The sequence below is a fragment of the Bos indicus genome, chromosome 3, assembly GCF_029378745.1.
Source record: "Bos indicus isolate NIAB-ARS_2022 breed Sahiwal x Tharparkar chromosome 3, NIAB-ARS_B.indTharparkar_mat_pri_1.0, whole genome shotgun sequence".
Classification (NCBI taxonomy): domain Eukaryota; kingdom Metazoa; phylum Chordata; class Mammalia; order Artiodactyla; family Bovidae; genus Bos; species Bos indicus.
The window spans coordinates 87,380,757-87,400,508 of NC_091762.1; the positions used below are offsets into that span (position 1 = coordinate 87,380,757).

The 19,752-nt window shown below is 47.7% G+C and overlaps 1 long non-coding RNA gene across 1 annotated transcript; it reads right to left on the reverse strand.

The window, feature by feature from the left end:
• Positions 1-441: 441 nt before the first annotated feature.
• On the reverse strand, positions 442-2,599 carry LOC139182228 (uncharacterized). The gene is made up of 2 exons (XR_011565870.1): positions 1,185-2,599; positions 442-777 (listed from the first exon to the last, which is right to left on the reverse strand). It is a non-coding gene; the product is annotated as an uncharacterized lncRNA (long non-coding RNA).
• Between the last annotated feature and the right edge of the window lie 17,153 nt (positions 2,600-19,752).

Here is a 19,752-nt window from a genome sequence, read left to right on the forward strand (position 1 = left end):
GAACAGGTTGGCTCCAGGGAGGATTCTCGTAGGCAGTAGGGAATTGGAGTCTAACAAATAAGGACTCTACTGCCTGTCCAACTACTTCTAACCTCTGAGTCTGTTTTCTCAGCCGTAACATAAGGATGACAGTGATACCTCTTTACAGGGTTCTGGAGAAAAATAAACAGGATAATGATGGCACGTTGCACAATGCCCAGCATGACTCAGTAAAAGCTGGCCACAATCACCTACCAGTGCTTGAGGTTTGTCCTTCCATTGGTGAGCCAGGCATTTATTTCTGGGTATAACCTCTTAACTTGGAACATTATTACTCAAGGAAAAGTCCTACAGGAAAAGAACTGATCATCAATATACTACTGAATATTACTCTTCAAAACTATCCAGCTGCAGGAGTCAAACTTCTCTTTCAGCAAGAGAAATAAATTGAGAGAGAGGAAGTTCAGTTCAGTTCAGTCGCTCAGTCGTGTTCAACTCTTTGTGACCCCGTGGACTGCAGCACCCCAGGCTTCCCTGTCCATCACCAACTCCCAGAGCTTGCTCAAACTCATGTCCATCGAATCGGTGATGCCATCCAACCATCTCATCCTCTGTCGTGCCCTTCTCCTCCTGCCTTCAATCTTTTCCAGCATCAGGGTCTTTTCCAATGAGTCAGTTCTTTGCATCAGGTGGCCAAAGTATTGGAGTTTCAGCTTCAGCATCAGTTCTTCCAATGAATATTCAGGACTGATTTCCTTTAGGATTGACTGGTTGGATCTCCTTGCAGTCCTAGGGACTCTCAAGAGATATGAAGAGACAGGCCTAAGTCCACACAGGAAGTTAGAGACATATTTGGAACCAGGTCTTATCCCTTGACCCTGCATGCTCAGTGACATTCTTCTTATGCTTCACTTTCTGTTAACAAGCAAAGTTCAGATCCTCAGCATTCCTGTCATCATTCGCTGGACATCTATCACTCAAGAGATTCACAATAGTGTATCTAGATCTACATGTTCATTCACTCCTACAGCAAGGCCATGAGGCCAATCTTCTTGTTAATTTCCATTTTTATAGGATCCCGGAAGTGAGGCAAAGAGAACTTATATTACTTATTCAATCCTCACAGCCAGCAAGTAGTAAAGCCAAGATTTGAGCCAGGGCAGTTGGGCTTCTAAGCATGTACTTAATTACAACACCATACTTACCCTCCCATGGTGAAAAAGTGTACAGGGTCTGCATCAGAGAAGCACACTCCCTGGAGGAGAGACACAGCCTACAAGGGTGTGCAGTCACACGCTCCAGGCACCGGAAGAACAAAGAGGGAGGGTTTGTTCTACAAGGGGAGGAGGCAGAGAATAAGGAAACTGCCTGGAGGAGGTAACCTTTATCCACTTTCTAGAGCTCTCCCATTTTCCTGTAATTCGGTGAGCCTAGGGGAAGAAAAGGCATTCCCTAATAGATACAGGCATCTCTGCTGAGGCTGGCAGGTGTGGAGTAGCTGGAGCTTAAGAGACACTTTGAAGAAAGGAGGTCAGGACACCAGGTACTAACTCAGTGTGTGTTGGAGGCAACTTCCAGGAGCCTCAACTTCCCCATCTGTATAATGGGGATAATAAGGCCTGCCTTGTGAAGCTGCTTGAATATTAAATGAGGCCACGTGCATATACTTTCTTACCCAGTGTTACTCTTCTTTATTTACCTCTCATAAAACTGTTGATATTTCCCTCAGTAAAAAATTTTAATTGGGCTTTTTTTTTTACTTATAGTAGCATTAGTAATAATCCTGAGTGTCATTATTAGTCATTCGTAATAACAATATAATTAATAACAATGTTAATTGACATTGAGGGCACTAAATACTTAATATGTATAATCTCTATTTATCTAATCTACTTCTCAGAACATATTTTAGAGATGGGTATCATTATCCCCATTTTACAGATGAGGACAGCAAAGCTCAGAGAGATGAAGGAATCTACACAAAGGTCACCTAGCTAGAAAGTGGCAGAACTGGTACCCAGACCCACGTCTGTCTGTCCAGAAAAATGTCCGACAGACAATGCCCCGGGTTGGGAGTTCATGTTGGTCTTGGCAGTATCCCTCGGCCTCTTTCTCAGAAAGAAAACAAACATTCTAAGCGTTTTTACTAATGAGTCGAACACGAACGCCCTAGAGAGTGAGGGAAGAAGCAAGCTGTAGCAGGAAGATCGGTCCATATTTGGAGGGTGGGGCTGGGGCGGCCCCTGAGCCTCGTCGGCCCGCCTGGCAGTCCTGGCGAGAACCGGACTGGACTGGAACCTTGAGCCGCCTTCAGGTGGCTCTGGGCAGCCCGCAGGGACTGTCACCTGCCAGGGAAGCCGCACGCTGGTAACCCAGCTCGTTCCCACGTGGGTGGCTCCCAGGCAGCAGGGAGTTAATCTGCTTATCTGATGGGAAAGTTTCCAGAACCCTCCTCCCAGTCCGTGTTTGCTTAGGGACTGGCTCTTCAGAAACTGAAACCAGCAGGACGCCAGGCCCCGCCAGCCCCAGTGGGATCCTGCCCGAGTTTACCTTCTATGGGGAGGCCCGGGAGGGCTGGGCGGAGCGGAGTGTGCAGCCGGGGCAGGGCAGGCGACGTGGCGTCCCGGCTCCCTCCCCGCCTCCCTCCCCGCCTCCCGGGAGCCACCCCTGCCCCCGCCCGGGGACCTGCTCTCTGGCCCGGGGAAGCACGTGGGCCCGCCCCCGCCCCCGGGGTGGCTGGAATCCGGCCCCGCCCCTCACCACCTCTGAGACACTGAGTACACCACTAAACCTCCGGAGTTTCGAGTTTCAGTCTCTTTCACTGTAAAATGGGGATAAATAATGCTTAGCCTCTGAAATCAGTTACATCTATCCAGTGCTTCTGAGCCAAAAGAAATGCTCCATATATGGTCACCGTATTGGTGTCTTTGCTATTTGGTGGTGTTCTCAAAATGGGTTGGGCAGCCTGCTTCTTGAGGCGGTGAGCTCCCATCACTCAAGCGTGTCAAGCACAAGCTGAATGAGACGGGAAAAAAGGAAAAAAAATTAGAGCAGGAACGGACCCGTTCTTGCCGAGTTCAGATACTGACCTAGTCATCTCAGAATCACCTAAGAAGCTCACACCATCTCAGATCCACTGAATCAAAACCCCTGATGGCAAGCTTTTTGGAAGTACTGGCTTCAGCTGCTTCCTTCTGTAAACCATTGATCTAGGCCAATAATCCCTACAGTTGTTTCTCTTCCAAAGACCCTTATGTTATCCCCTCCTACCCCATCCATTGTACAGAGGAAAGGATTTTATTGACCAAACTATATTTGTTAATTCATAATTAACTTATTTACTCTCTATATAAATTATTAACTAAAGACCCAGAGTTCATTCAACAAGCAGTCATTCATTTAACAAATATTTACTGAGTAACCATTATGTGAGAGGCACTGCGTGGGGTACTGGAGTGTGGTATGGGAGCTCTGTCCTCAGGGACTCTCCAGTCTGGTGAGGGATGCAGAAAGGGAATAAGGATTTGAATACTGACCCTGAAGCCCAGAGAATGTGGCTGAGCATAAGATACCCAATATTCCTACAGCAAGCAAATACAGTTCCAGTCTAAAACTAAGTTGATGTATTATTCCTCTCTGTGGCCCCATTATACAGAAAGTTGGATGTCCCTCTCCAACATACACACACACACACACACACACCATGGCACCATGGCATTATTACTTTTATGGATTCCATGAGGTCCAAGGTCCTTAGTCCAAGAACATCTAAGGCCTTGTGAAGAAAGGGAGACCCTTTGGACCTAATTCCTGCTTCTGTGGCTAGTCACCTTACCTGCATGTACCCCCAAACACTCAGAGCAGAGTACCTGAGTTTGTGCTCTGAAGCCAGGCTGCTTAGATTAGGATTGAATTCCAGCTTGATTCCTTACTAGCTGTGAGATCATGGACAAGTTACTGTGTGCTCCTAGGCAGGTAGGCAAGACCTCTGTGGGCCTGGGTTTCCTCTTCTGTCAAGTGGTCTGAATAATAGAACCTGCTGCACAGAGTTGCTGAGGTTAGGGTTGGGGTTAGGGCACTGAAAGCTGGTGGTAGGCACCTACTGTTTGAGCTGTTCTGACACTGTATCGTGTATTCCCTTTGATGCTCTCCTGCCTGGACTATCCCTTCCTTTCTCCACCTAGGGAGTACATAGTTATCGGTGCAATGTCCCCTCCTTTCTAAAGCCTTCCTTGATTTTACATCACCAAGAAGTTTGCTGCTTTTTCCTCCAAGTTCCTGTAGCTCTTTTATATACCTCTTATAGCACCTCTCATCCCACAGTCTTGTTTCTTATTATGGTTTAGGTGCTTTCTTTCCTCATTGCATTATGAATTCTTGAAGAGCTGGGGAAATATTTTTTACACTTTTTCATCTCTATGGACTAGACAATCTCTGGGACAGAATAAGCACTTGCCATTAAGTCTGTTCAATTAATCAGTGGAAAGGTGATGGATGGATGGATGGATGAAGTGACTTGCCCTGGACCACAGAGTTCAGATGGGTGTGAATTTAGTTTATTTTGGGAAAATTACTTTTCTGAGCTTCTAGTTTCTCATCTGGAAGACAGGTCTGATAATAATTGTCAATAATAATGTCTCGGGGTTGGGAAAGTTAAACATGGAACCCATTGGACAGTTTTCAAGAGTTTAAGCTCTAGAATTGATTTGCTTTTGAGTCCCAGCTCCACCACTCATAAGCCATGTGATTTTTGACAAGTTCTTAACCTTGCTGTGCCTCAAGAAGATATATCTCAAACCTGTACACACACACACACACACACACATATTAATGGGCTGTTTAGAGAATTGAAAGAGCTATACTTTATAAAGGTGCCCAGCACATGATAGGTATTTAGTAAGTAAATACTGATTCCTTTCCCCGACCTTCTCCAAACCTGTAGGCCCTGGACTCTGAAAGCTTGAAACAGCTGTTCACATGCCGAATTTTGCTCCCAGTGACTAATGTCCCTTAAGCCAAGGTTAGAAAGCCGACTCCAGAACTAAGCTTACATTTGAGTGCGGAATTAGAAGCAGGGAATATGGCTGACTGGCTTATTTAATTAACAAGGAAAGTTTTGAAAAGGAGCAGTTTAAAATCAACAAACATGCCAAGGAAATTGAAAAGCTAGAGTTCACCCACAATTTCGTATGTGGGTTTCATATGTCATTGGAAGAGTCCATTATGAATGAATAATGAGCCTTCCAAAACCAAGTTAATGTTTTACTAACTGTAAGAGCAGTGATTGTTTTTGGAGCAAATTAACCAACTGGTCCATGTACAATATTAGAATAATGCTTGAATTTCCTACTGCTTTATGACAATAGATCCTAATAAACTCATTATTCAGAATTCTCCAGTGATCATGTGTCTATTACTAAGTCAAAAGGTATGGAAGAGAAAAAAAAAAAGGTATTTCATTTTGGACCTAGAATCCCATCACACGCCTACATGAACCCCCCTGAACCTCCTTCTTTTTGTGGGATCTGGAAAGGACTGACGTGACGTGCCCAGGGCCCTGGGGGCTGGGGTTGTCAGTGGCTCAGGCAACAAGCATTTGGCCCTTCAGTTGAGAGAGGAAATCGCAGAGGGCAGAGGCCCAGCCAGACCTAAAGGGATGAGTTACACAGACAGGGAGGGAGAAGGGCAGGAATCTTATTAGCAAAACCAGCTGCCTGCCAAGTAGGGCGTGTGTCTGAATTTCTGAAGAAAAGAGAGAATTGCAGCTGTTAGTTTTAACCTCAGGCCTTCAACCATCAGGAAGAAAGTGGAGGATGATGGTGGGGGCGGTGGGGGGGGCGGGGCACACTACTCTGTATTCTCCAAACTCCTTGTATCTTCTAACTTAATCTCCCTTAACCTCACACCTCCCCATCCATACCTAGAGCCACGTCATACACCTGTCCCAAGAACTCTTTCCTGATCTAACTTGGGAAAGAATCTCTCTCTTCTTCCCCATGTGCCTGGGGAACTCTGTGTCCTCTTTTCAGACATCTCACAAAGTTCTTATAATGTATGCCTGCCAACCTCCTTCCTTCTTTTCCCCCTCTTATCTTTCTCTTTGTTAATAGCTTTAGAGAGGTATGTGCTGTGCATGTGTGCATGCCCAGTCACTTCAGTCATGTCCGACTCTGTGACCCCATGGACTGTAGCCTGCCGGGCTCCTCTGTTGATGGAATTCTCCAAGCAAGGAGTGGGTTGCCTTGCCCTCCTCCAGGGGATCTTCCCAACTCAGGGATCAAACCTGTGTCTCTTATGTCTCCTGCATTGTCTTTTAGTACCGTTGCCACCTGGGAAGCCCTTACAGAGGTCCTACGTGAATTTAAGTGCACAATTTGATATGCACAGATGTGTAGAATCATCACCACCACCGAGACAGTGTACACACCCCTCACCTCAAATGTCCTCATGTCCCCTTGAAATCTTTCCTCCTGCCTCCCTTCCACAATTAACTATCTGCTTGTTAGCCCTGTAGATCAGCATTTTCTAGGTGCTTTAGTCACTCAATCATGTCCTCCTCTTTGTGACTCCAGGGACTGTAGCCCACCAGGCTCCTCTGTCCATGAGCTCTCCCAGGCAACAATACTGGAGTGGGTTTCCATTTCCTTCTCCAGGGGGATCTTCCTGACCCAGGAATCAAACCTGGGTCTCCTGTACTGCAAGCAGATTCTTAACCACTGTGCCACCAGGGAGTGGTGGAAAGATATAGTATGGCTGTATTTTGACTGTCTTATGCTTCCCTGGTAACTCAGCTGGTAAAGACCCTACCTGCAATGCAGGAGACCTGGGTTCAATCCCTGGGTTGGAAAGATCCCCTGGAGGAGGGCATGGAAGAATACTACTCCAGTAGTCTTGCCTGGAGAATCCCGTGGACAGATGTGCCTGATGGACTCAGTCCATGGGGTCGCAAAGAGTCGGACACAACTGAGCGAGAACGCACAGCACATTCACTGAATTATGCTGAACCCATTCCGCCGTCACTGCTCCCTGGAATGTAGGTTTCTGGGTTGTGGTGGCAGGGTACAGATGCGGGCATGAAGGAAGACACCCCCCTCCTCACCTCCGCTACCCGAGGACACTGGTGTGATGCACAGACCTTGGGATGTGGCACCAGAACGAACTTGGATCTCAGCCCATATTCAAACGCTCACTGCCAGCTGTGTAGCCAGGAGGGAGTTATTCGCAACCCAAGCCTCAGTTTCCTCATTTAAAAATTGGGGTTGATGATAAACTCCCTTCTCTCGGGAGAGCTCTGTGAGACTCCATTGAGCCAAGAGATCAAGTGCTCTGTAAACTGTGAAAGGTCAGTCCTGGGCAAGGGATTAAGCCTGGATCAAGGCAGCAGCACGCTGGGAATGCCCCAGCTCCAGGGCTATTTAAAGGCCACCCTGAATCCTGGGAAGATGCCTGGATTGGCAATTCCCCCCAGAAATGGCCAATAGGAGCGGTGCCCGGTGGCCTTTCATCCTGGTCCAGTCACCAAAATGTCAAGGATTCTTTTCCAGTGACCCTCCCCCCCTTCCTCCACTGGGGCAGTGTTTATTTACAAGGTCTCCCTCCCTCCAGAGAACCGCATGTGACCTGAGGATTCCTCCTCTGGCCTGGAGCCGGCTGATAAGGGCAGCCCATCTGCTGGGGGCTCTAAGAACCTCAGGAACAGGAACCAGGAGCAGGAGGGGGTTGGGGAGCCTGCCAGGCCTGGCTGCGGCTTCCTTTGTCAGAGATTGTCTAGAGGCGACAAGGCAGGAGGGAGGGAAGGAAATAGTCATCTTCCATTTAAAACCCTCTTGACCTATAAAATCACACAGATTTGAGGAAACTTCTATCTCCTTCCATGAACTGGGTTCCTTTTTTACTGTTGATTAGTAAAGAGGGGTGAGGTGAACCCAAAGGACCTGGAGAAGGAGGTTCAAGTTCTGGCAATGTCATTTCTTGTGTGTACTTGGCAAGGCCACTTCCCTCTCCCTCCTGGGGCTTTAGTTAATTTAGAGTTACCTTTTGTTGAATACCTACTATGCATCAGGCATGACACTGCTTTTTTTTTTTTTTTTTGCTTTTCCAGGTGGTATGTGGGATTTTCGTTCTCCAATCAGGGGAACAAACCTGTGCCCCCTGCATTGGCAGTGTGGGTTCTTAACCACTGGACCACCAGGGAAGTCCCAACACTGTTGTATACTATATAGCAACACTTTCTATATACTTTTTCAGTGTAATCCTCAAAACTATACCAAGAGGTGAATATTCTTCCTCTCATTTTGATAACCTGTCCAAACTCATCTGGGATTTGAGCCAGAATATGAGCTCAGTACCATCTGACAACAGAATCTATGTTCTTTTGAGAACCTGAGGACAGCAATGCTCAAGGAATGAACTTAATAATTAAGTTCATTTAATATGAGGAATGCTGCCTACAGTGTCCTTGTCATAAAGAACCATGATGTACTTTTGTGTGGCTATAAGATTCTGAGAAGTCCCAGAATAGAGGAACTTACTTTTTTTTTAACCAAGAATTTTCCATGTTAAATTGATCATCAATCTGTTTTCCTGTAACATCTATTCAGAGTCTAAGGAATAAGATTCCTCAGAGACTCACAGTGGGGAGCCACAATTGAAGCAGCATTAAAGGGATTACACAGTTTATCCTACTAACCATAAGAATTCCATGAACAACACCTTTTTAAACATCTCCAGGGATGAGAAGCTCATCACCTGATCAGACAGCCTGCTCCATTGTTGTACAAATGCAGAGGTTAGAATAGCACTGCCCCAAAGAAAGATACTGTAAAGCTTCTAGTGTGCATGCTAAGTTGCTTCAGTCATGTCCCACTCTTTGTGACCCCATGGACTGTAGCCCACCAGGCTCCTCTATCCATGGGATTCTCCAGGCAAGAATACCGGAGTGGGTTGCCATTTCCTCATCCAAGGGATCGTCCCAACCTAGGGATCCAACAGGCATCTCTTTGTATCTCCTGCATTGGCAGGTGGATTCTTTGATATATAGTTTAACCCAAAGGATCTAAAAATATCATTTTTATGGAACCAATAAACAAATGATGAATCAGATTTTTTTTTTCCTTTTTAAATTGTCCTTAAAATCCACAGTAGCCACATTTCAAGTGCTCCCTGGCTACCTTTAGCCAGTGGCTACCACACTGGAGAGCACAAGATTAGACGATTCTTCTTTGGGCTGAGCCAGGCTCTTCCTGCCTGTGCCCCATGCTCCTTGGGTTCAAGGGCACCATCGTCACAGCCACCAGCCCTGAGAATGAGTTCTCTTTGGCCACGTCCTTGCACATCATGCTCCCATGATGGAGTTTACCCTCAGTCAGTGAGATCTGCTGAGTTCTGGGTCTGCCTTGGAAAGGACTTCCCAACACTAAGTGAAAGTGTTAGTCACTCAGCCATGTCCAACTCTGCGAGTCCATGGACTGTAGCCTGCCAGGCTCCTCTGTCCATGGGATTTTCCAGGCAAGAGTACTGGAGTGGGGTGCCATTGCCTTCTCCAGTTAGTCACTCAGTCGTGTCCAACTCTGAGAGTCCATGGACTGTAGCCTGCCAGGCTCCTCTGTCCGTGGGATTCTCTAGGCGAGAATACTGGAGTGGGTAACCGTTCCCTTCTCCAGGGGATCTTCGCAACCCAGGGATCGAACTCGAGTCTCCGGTACTGCAGGCAGATTCTTTATTGTCTGAGCCACCAGGGAAGCCTCCCAACACTAAAATGTTATATAAATGCAAGGCCCCTTTCTCCTAATTCCTAATGGGGCAGACTTTCAGTCACCCAGGGTTTTAGGGGTCTCACACCCTGTTATTTTACATTAAACCTACAGGCAGCTGTTAATGCAATGCCAGACCTAGGGTGACTCCTTCTTTCTGCTCCCTGGGTCTCAGGTTTCCCATATATCAAATATAGATTTGAGTTTTCTATGATTCTGTCCCTTCCCACCTCTTTTTATCTGCTACCACTCTCTCAGTCTTCTGACTCAGCTTCCCTTTAAACTACACTTCAGTCAGAATTCAGGCATAGTTATAGCCTTCCATATGCCATAATAATGAGCATTTTCCCAGAGTTTGCCACATGTCAAGCCTGGCGTGCTACGAGACTTATATATAGCATCTTATTTAGCCCTTTCCACACCCTAGTGAAGTAAACACTATTGTATTCCCTTTTCTAACTGTGGAAACTGAGGCATCGAGTGGCTGAGTCACAGGTCACACTCCTAATAAAGGGAACAGCTGGAGCTTCCCGCCCAGCCCCTTCTCCCGGCTCCCTGATCCTTGGCTGTGAATGCACCTCTAGGCCTCTGGCCTGAGCTGGGCCCAGGCCTCCAATAACTAGCAAGGGAACCGGTGAAGCTGCTTCTTGCCTGTTGTCGTAGTTGTTGTTGTTGCTAAAACCCACAGAGTGTCCTCCTTCTGTTTTGCAGAGGAAGGAATTATTGTTATACTCTCCTCACTAAGGAAATCCTATTCTTTACAAGTGAACTTTCCTCCCATCCCCTTGACCTTTCAGGGAACGGGCTGAGGCCCTTGAAGGTTCTGGAGGAGACCCAAGGAGCTCAGGGTGCCTGTCTAGGGCAAGAGTATTTTTAGAGTTGGCTGCACTGTTTACAAGGAAGCCAGTCCCCAGAGCCTTCCCTCTCTCCAAGAGGGGTGTGGGGAGTCCTGGCCGCCGGCCCCACCTGTCGCCGGCTCTAGCCCTTCCTCTCCCCTCCTGGCTGCCCCTCTCCCGTCTTCTCGGTCACAGGTGGGTTCCCTCGGCCTGTGGGTGCGCTGTCATTACGGCCCTGGGAGTCGATGGAGCAGAGCAGCAGCCCATGGTGTTGAACCCCTCCCGCACTGGAGAAACCAAGAAGCTGCCATCAGTTGGGCAGATGGGGCTGGCAGCTGGTGATGGACCCCACAAATGGACATTTCTCCTCTGCAATGTTAGTTTCTGAGCCTTGCTGTCCTGGACCTGAGAACTTCTAAGAAGTCGTGTATAGCAGATAAAGAGGCCACGGAGCATGGCTCCAGCTCTTACCATGTACTCAAGGGTCTCTGAACTGTGACGAGTCAGTCCCGTTTCAGCCCCTCTTTCTGCAGCTACAGAGTGTGGAGGGCTCAGATAGTGGGGCTCCCTGGTCACTGACTGAATGTCTGAGCCTCCTCCGTGACTAGCAGAGGACACCTAGCCCCCTCAGGTGATACTGGTGGTATTAAATCAGTGGGGTGGACACTGTGGGTATGTACTATCCAAGACCACTGGTAATACTTCCATACCTCCAGCTCTTTAACACAGTGTCCAGCACAAAGTCAGGTCTTCACAAAGCATGCTTTCCTTTATTCTCATAGTTCAGGGTTCTTTCACCTCAAGTCTACATAAACCTCCCTTCTAGCTATGCTTTCTCTGAAATTGTTTATTCCTTCTCTCCTAGCCCTGTGCCCCTGTCCCCCTATGGCTCAGGAGTCTCACTGCAGACATTGGAAGTGCTTTCTCTGAGTCACAGTTCTGCAGCTTCCCAGACAGGCTGTACATTTGTACCCCATCTCCACTGGCTCTTCAGACGCATCGTCATCCAGACCCAGTGCAGCTGGACCTGACCCAGGCAAGCCGGTCTTCCCAGGATCTGATCCCAAGCTGGCAGGGTTGGTGGGAAGCTGGGCTCAAACAGCCCAGCCCTCACCCAAGCTTCCCTGGGACGTGGGTGAGAAGATGACAAGGCCTCTAGGTTCCTCAGAAGGAGTGCCAACCTCCTCTGTCCCTTGGGCAGGCTGGACTTCTCCTCTAGGAGCTGAAATAGGTTCAGGGATTGTTACTAGAGACAGCTAAACTCCCACCATGCTTCCTTCTCCTCCCTCCTCCATCCTACTCTGCCCCTTCTATTTCCCACTTCGCTCCCAGCCCTTTTCCTTCCTCCTCCTCCTCCTCCCCACAGCTGTGCTTTTGACCAAGTGATGGCCTTCTATCTTCCTGAGCAGGGAAGTCCCTGCAGAGGGGAGAGCAGTTGACTTCCCTCTGCAGCATCCTCCTTTTCCAGACCTTCCACAAAGACATGCCGGTGGCCTCTGATGCTCCAGGCACTGGGCCTATGGCCTGGTGGGAACACCACAGGCTAGTTAGCCCAGTGAGCTGGGGTCAGGGTGGCCCTCTTAGTTGGTTGGGGAGGTTGTAAATTTAAAAGCTGTTGCCTTTGACCACCTTCTCTACTGCCTCAAAGTCCTGCATTCACATTTCCCTTGTGTCATTTTACTGTCATACAGGTGCTCACCTTTGGAGAATGTGGTTACAGAAAGAAGCATCCCACCCAGGTCCCCTTCCCCTGATCACTAGGCAAAAGAAACAGCTTATTTAAAGCCTAAAAAAAGCTTCGCAGATGGCGCTAGTGGTAAAGAACCTGCATGCCAATGCAGGAGACATAAGAGATGCAGGTTCAATCCCCTGGAGAAGGAAACAGCAACCCACTCCAGTATTCTTGCCTGGAGAATCCCATGGACAGTGGAGCCTGGCAGGCTACAGTCCATGATGTCACGAAGAGTTGGACACGACTGAAGCAACTTAGCACACATGCACTCACAAGCCTGAAAGAATAATGGTGCCATCTGGCAAAAGATAACAGGTGAAGCTGGAGTGTAGGTTGCTGGCAAGGGAGAAGATCAGGACAGCAGTCTGGAGACCCAGGATTGGACCATTCTGCATCAGGGGCGCCTCAGCTAGGATGTCAGATTGAGTTGCAAGGAGAGATTACCCAGGAGAACTCCTAGGACAGAGTGACACTTCTTCTTGCCCCTTGAACTTCCTCAATCCCTAATCCCTCCTTCTAAGCCCCTAGACTTGGCAACACTGAAACTTTCCCAAGGATGTACTCATTCTCAATCCTCTTCCTTACTCACATTTATGCTCCTTATTAGCTAGTGATCTCACACAAGTCCTTTAGCTTCTGTGGCTTGATCTCCTTCACCTGTCAATCAGAGAAAGAGGGTGCATGTGTGTGTACGTGTGCGCATGAGGGTACACACACACACACACGCACACACGGGTTGTTATGAAGCTGAGGTAAATAAGATGCCGTGGAAGGAAGCCCCCTCTGGAAAGCACACGCTGTTCTCAGTCCCTCGTTGCCGCCCTCAGCTGCTATTCCCATTCCAGAAGGGAAATCCTCGCCCGGAAAGCCCTGCTCACCCTGGCGCGGGGCCCAGGGCGGGCGCCCCTGTGGAGTCTGGGTCTCTCCCTTCCCATTTCCCTTGTTGATTCCAGTGTGACTGTTGTTGGCTCACAGATGGACAGGCAGCTCTCCAGGATCGCCCCACTGCCGGCCTCAGGTCCTGCCTTGGCTGCTCAGGCTCTGAGACTGGTTTCAAGGACCCCAAGGGGCTCAGAGGGCCTCTGCCCAGATGGACGGGGAGCTTAGGTATCTCCACAGAGCTGGGCAAGGGCTTCTTATGCTCAAGCAGCAGCTCAGAGATGACCTGTCACCTCTACAGAGGCCTTCCGGCAAGATGAAGAGGTGAAGTTGAGGAGGTGATCCGACCTTAGAAAGAGGGGCCACATGGGTGGAGCTGAAATCCCAGGAAGGGGGAGGGGCTTCCTCAAAGGCTGAGAGGTGTGGGCCAGCGCGAGGCCCACAGGCTGGCAGCTCATCCCCTGCAGCAGTTGCCTACCTGCTGATGCTGCTCTTTGGCTTGGCCCTTCCCTCTCCCCCAGTACCCTCTTCTCCAGTTCTACAGCCACTGCCTGAAACCCTTTCTGGCCTGAACTCATTACAACAGCTTCTTGGCTGTTCTTTCCTCCAGTTCCCCCTCCTTCTAACCCATCCACCTCACAGCAGCAAAGTGGTGATCTTTCTGGCATGCAGCTCTGATTGTGACATGTCTCTCGCTGCTTAAATCCATTAAGGTCTCCTCACCACCTGCAGCTTAGAACCCAGGACCCTCTGTGGTCTGCACAGTGTGGCTTATAGCTTCATTGAGTTATATAAGCCCCTTTCTCACAACAAGGTGTTGAAATCATGACTCAATGGACATGAGTTTGAGCAAACTCTTGGAGACAGTGAAGGACGGGGAAGTCTGGCATGCTGCAGTTGATGGGATTGCCAAGAGTTGGACACAACTTAGCAACTAAACAACAACAACCATTTGCCACACTAAGCTTCTAGGGATAAAAGAAGCCTTGGCCAGAAGCACAGTGTTCCAAAATTTATAGCTCCTTCAATATCCCCTGTTTTGTGACTTCTTTACAACTCAGTGATGTCAGAACTCCTTTATGAATAAAGAAACAAATCTTGGATAAAAGGAATTAGCTTAGTCAAGGTAGTTCAGATGGCAGAGTAAAGACTTGAGCCCAGATCTCCTAAGTCAAAAGCCTGTGCCTTAAACCCACACAGGCCTGGAAAGCCATTCAAGAGAGGACTAAATCCAGAGAACAGATCATCACCACCAAGATTAACATCAAACATCACCATCATTACCATCACCATTACCATCATCTTCATCGTCTTTGTGGCAGCTGTATTTTTCTGATTTAAATCTCCCCTTATTTTGCTTAAGCAAGTGTAAGTTGGGATTTTGCTCCTTGTAACCAATAAAGGTTTGAACAATAAAGACAAGAAGCTCATAAGCTCAGATTTGGAGAGGAGGGGATAGGCATGAAAGACATGTCAGAAGCAGAATTTAAAGAATGTGGTGATCAGTTTGATGAGTCATGTAAAAGGGATGTCCAAGGGGAAGTCCCCAGCTTTTGGCTTGAGAGATTGGAGGAGGAGGATGGTGTCTTTAGCAGAAGCAGGCAATCCAGAAGACAAACTATGTTGGAAGGTGGGTGGAAGAAGGGAAAATGCATTCCTCCATTCGTTCATCCATCCATCCATTCATTCATTGAACAATTATTTGCCAAACTCTTTCTATGCACTAGTAACTTAATACTGGATAAAGTGAGCTGAGATTTGGATAATGTCTGTATACCATTACTGACGTTTATTTTACTAACAATAATCACCAACATGGAGCATGCTCTGTCCAGAGAACTAAGCATAAATCCAGGCAGTGATGTCCAGCAGGCAGCAGGAAAAAGGGTTGAGCTGGCCTTTCTGTTGTAAATGTCATCCCCATAGGATAATTCTGGCAGTCATAGGAAAGGGTGCTTGGAGAAGAGAAATCTAGTTTCACATGCATCATCCATCATGCCCGGGCTTCATCTGTGAGCTGAGAACAAAGTTTTTCTTGGGCCTGTGTGACTGAGAGGCAGAGGCAGAAAAAGCATGGGTTTTGGAGTCCAATCTGTTGCCAGCCTGGGTTCACACATCAGCCCTACCAGGTAACCTTGAGAATGATCCTGAATGAATTGGCTGGCTTCTCAGAGTTTTGGATTCCTTAGCTACAGAATGCGGAGAAGGTGATGGCACCAACTCCAGTGTTTTTGCCTGGAGAATCCCAGGGATGGGGCAGCCTGGTGGGCTGCCGTCTATGGGGTCACACAGAGTCGGACACGACTGAGGTGACTTAGCAGCAGCAGCAGCTACAGAATGAAGATGTGAATGCTCAGCCAAGTGTTAAGAGTAAAGAAATGTAAAAAAAAAAAAAAAAAAAAGAGTAAAGAAATGTAGAAATGTATCCATTCAACTGCAACTATGTAGCAAATACCTATACCTCCCAAGTTCTAGAGTAAAGGACGTCATGGAAGCCAATCTTAGGGGCTTCATCTAGGAGGAATAGGTGAATCTTTGGGGCTACTATGGCTCTGTTCTGACTCACCTGAAACAGCCAGTCTGTCTCTGCCCACTACGAATCAACACCAATCTGCCCTTTCCCCACCCTACACTCAAGGCAATATTTTTTGCAATTAGAGGGAAAAAAGAAAAATGATCATTCTGCTGTCCTCTGCAGAGCTGTTTTCCAGAGCCGCAGAAAAAAGGTCCACGTGAACCATGCTGTTCTTGGCAGTCACTGCTCCACTCCTAGCAGCCAGAGGCTTAAAGTTTTATTTGTGGTTTAGGTTACAAGCAGGGGTGAAAACCCCAGAAAAGGGGGGCAAGGTGAAAACGTTTTAAAAGTTGAGAAAATTGCCTTGTGTTCTCAAGTGCAGGCAATTTGTCCAAACACCTGAGCTCTGTAGAATCCTAGTGGTCTGACTGTGGTTTCTATTCTGGGGCTCTGGGCCCAGTGTCGGGAGTGGGGGACGTTGTTTTCATACATTAAGAAAATCACAAAATCACTTTTTACAAGATATTAATGAGTAGTTTTACCGCTTCAATGGCAACATTGTTGAAGGTCTTGAAAAAAATCCAGGTTCAGGTTTGGAGGTGGTTTTGTTCTGAAGGTCGTCGCTACATTAGGGCAAGTTTGTATGCCCCATGCACAGCGAAGTTAAACAAACCAAAATGTCAGAGTTTGGAGCAGAGAAAGGTTTATTGCAGGGCCGTACAAGGAGGCAGGTGGCTCATGCCCTAAAATGTTCCAAGCTCCCAGAAGGGTTTCAGCAAAGCATTTTTAAAAGCCAGATTAGTAGGGTGGTGGGTGAGGGGCAGTGGTTGCTGGGTCTGTATCAGCTTGTGCACAATTCTGTTTATAAGTTCTTAGGCTCCAGGAGGCTTATAGCTATATGCTCATAGTCATCAAGTAGTTAACATCTTCCGTTTGGTGGGAGGTTCTCACATCTTTAAAACAACTCAGGAAATGTATATCAGATATTGTTATCTAGGTGTTATACTTCAGAGAGTAGCTAAAGCAGAGGATATGGGGAAGGCCTGTCTGGGGAAGGCTTCATAAGGTCCTGCTCAGTTGTGCTCAGACACTCAGTTATGCCCAACTCTTTGTGACCCCGTGGACCACAGACCGCCAGGCTCCTCTGTCTATGGGATTCTACCAGCAAGAATACTGGAGTGGGTTGCCATCTCTTTCTCCATGGGATCACCTGATCCAGGGATCAAACCCATGTCTTTTATATCTTGTACATTGGCAGACAGATTCTTTACCACTGTGCCACCTGGGAAGCCCCCTGCTTGCTGCTGCTAAGTCGCTTCAGTCGTGTCTGACTCTGTGTGACCCCATAGACGGCAGCCCACCAGGCTCCCCCATCCCTGGGATTCTCCAGGCAAGAACACTGGAGTGGGTTGCCATTTCCTTCTCCAATGCAGGAAAGTGAAAAGTGAAAGTGAAGTCGCTCAGCCATGTCCGACTCTTAGCGACCCCATGGACTGCAGCCTACCAGGCTCCTCCGTCCATGGGACTTTCCAGGCAAGAGTACTGGAGTGGGGTGCCTTTGCCTTCTCTGACAGCTATATAATGCATTTCACAGATATTACCTGCAGAGTTTGGGGGTTGTCCTCCCAGGATCCAGAGCAAAGAAAGCTAAACATTCTAGGGACACAAGTGTCCAATAAAGTCTTCAAAGTCCAAGCCTCTTCTTACACTGATGACAAAAACAAGGCCCAGAGAAAGTAGGCAGCATGCCCAGGGCAGGACAGCATGTTTGTATTATCGTAGAAGCAAGTCTAGACTCTTGGCTCCTAGACTTCGAAGATCTTTCTGGCAGTCTTTGAGACAGCCCAGAGGTGACATTCCACTTCAGAAACTGGCCTCCCCTCGTGTTGACATTTCTGCGGCAGTGACTTTGAAAGCTGCCTTTTATGGCCCTAGCTTTGGAAGGGCAAACACTGTTATCAGTAGAACAACGCAGGTGGCTTCTGGAGTTGGGTCCAGGTGGAGCTGTGCAGGAAGGGGGGCCCCTCTGCATAGGCAGACGTGACCCAATCACCTGTCTGGGTTCAGAAGGGGACACAGACCCTCCCTGGGGAGTGGGACAAGCAGCTGGTATGAAGGAAGACAAGAGCCTGATGGTGAAGGAAGGGCTTGGCTTTGGGAAAGCCAAGAGGGTCTGAGTCCTGGCAATGCTGCTTGCCAACAAACTTGCTGACCGAGATGTTTATAAAACAAGGGTGATGATGGCTCAACCACAAGTGCTCAAGATTCCAGGTTGCTAGTAGCTCTTGTATTGGCTAGTCCAGGTATAGGATTGGAGAGCGCTGATGGGGGCGCTAGGCTCTTGACATTGGTTGCTTACTTCTGGTCTTGCCATCTAAGAACAGAGGGTGGTCCAGGTGAAGTCTCCATCTCTAAGGGTTCAGGCTCCAGGTAGGGCCATCTGGGGTTCCAGGCTCATCTCATCTTCTCAGTCCTCTCTAATACTATAGGGATTTGTTTTCAAGGTTTGGATCCTGGCTGAGTGACCTTCTCATGCTTCCTGGAGCAGAACTCCAGGCCAAGAATATGTGTGGGCTCAGGGAAATGCTTGATATAAGTGCTACTGTTGAGAGTCAGAAAGCCTTGATTCAAGTCCTGGTTCAGCTGTGTGCTGTGTGCTTAGTCACTCAGTCATCTCCAACTCTTTGCAACCCTATGGACTATAACCTGCTAGGCTCCTTTTACCATGGGGATTCTCCAGGCAAAAATATTGGAGCGGGTTGCCATCCTCCAGGGGATCTTCCCAACTCAGGGATTGAACCCAGGTGTCCCGCATTGCAGGCCGATTCTTTACTGTCCGACTACCAGGGAAGCCCGGCATTCAAGTCCTGGTTCACCTATCCAGATTTTATTGGTCCTGGGTAAGTCAGAGAACCTCTCTGATTTCCTTATCGGTGTTCTTCCTGCCTGCCAAGTCACATATTGGTACGAGAATGAAGTCACGAAGGGAGAAGATACTGTAATCTGTAAAGAGCACTAATAACAACTGGAAACTTCTAAAAATAGGGAGTGGCTTTCTTTTTGCTCTGTCTCTTCACCAAAACAGTATTTAGACAGAGGTACATAGCTGCCGTTGAATCTATGTAAATAGATGTTGTACTATTTGGAAGGTCTTCCCACGTGTCTCAGTGGTAAAAAATCCACCTGCCAAGGTTTAGTCTCTGGGTTGGGAAGATCCCCTGGAGGAGGAAATGGCAACCCACTCCAGTATTCTTGCCTGGGAAATCCCATGGACAGAGATGTCTGGCGGGCTACAGTCCATGAGGTCACAAAAAAATTGGACACTACTTAGCAACTAGCAAAAACAGAATATTTATTACAGAAACGTTCTCCAGATGTCTAGAGATGAGAAGATGGTACCCAGAGACACCCTGAAAGAGTTCCCTTAAGAGAATGGGGAGGGGAGAATAAGCATTCTTTGAACATCTATTACATCACTTTCGTGTATAAAGAATGAGGGTGAGGATGATGAAGGCTAACTTTATTGACAGGTACAGTTCTAGTTGCCTTACACACATTAACCCCATTTTGCAGATAAAGAAACCAAGGCACTGAGAAGTTAACATCCGTCAACAAGGTTGGGATCAAGCTGAGGGCTAGATCCCAGCAGTCCGGGTCCCAGGGCTACATGTGTGACCATTGCCCTGCACTGCTCCCGTAGACGGCACACTGTCAGATTCTTGTGTACACCACCTGCATCTTTCAGACAGGAAAGTGAGACTCAGGAAGATCGGGTAGTGTCACACAAAGGAAAGCCCAGAGGTTCGCTGAGGTTTTTCTTACTTTAAAACTATTTCCTTCTTTGATGTGGCAGCCTGGATGGGAGGTGAGTTTGGGGGGAAATGGATACATGTATGTGTATGGCTGAGTGCCTTTGCTGTCCACCTGAAAATATCACAGCATTGCTAATCGGCTGTACTCCAATGTTAAAAAAAAAAAAAAAGTTTTTTAAACAAATTCTTTCTTTCTTTGTCTATCTTTTTAACTGGTAGAAAAGCACCATTAAGAATGAGTCCAAAT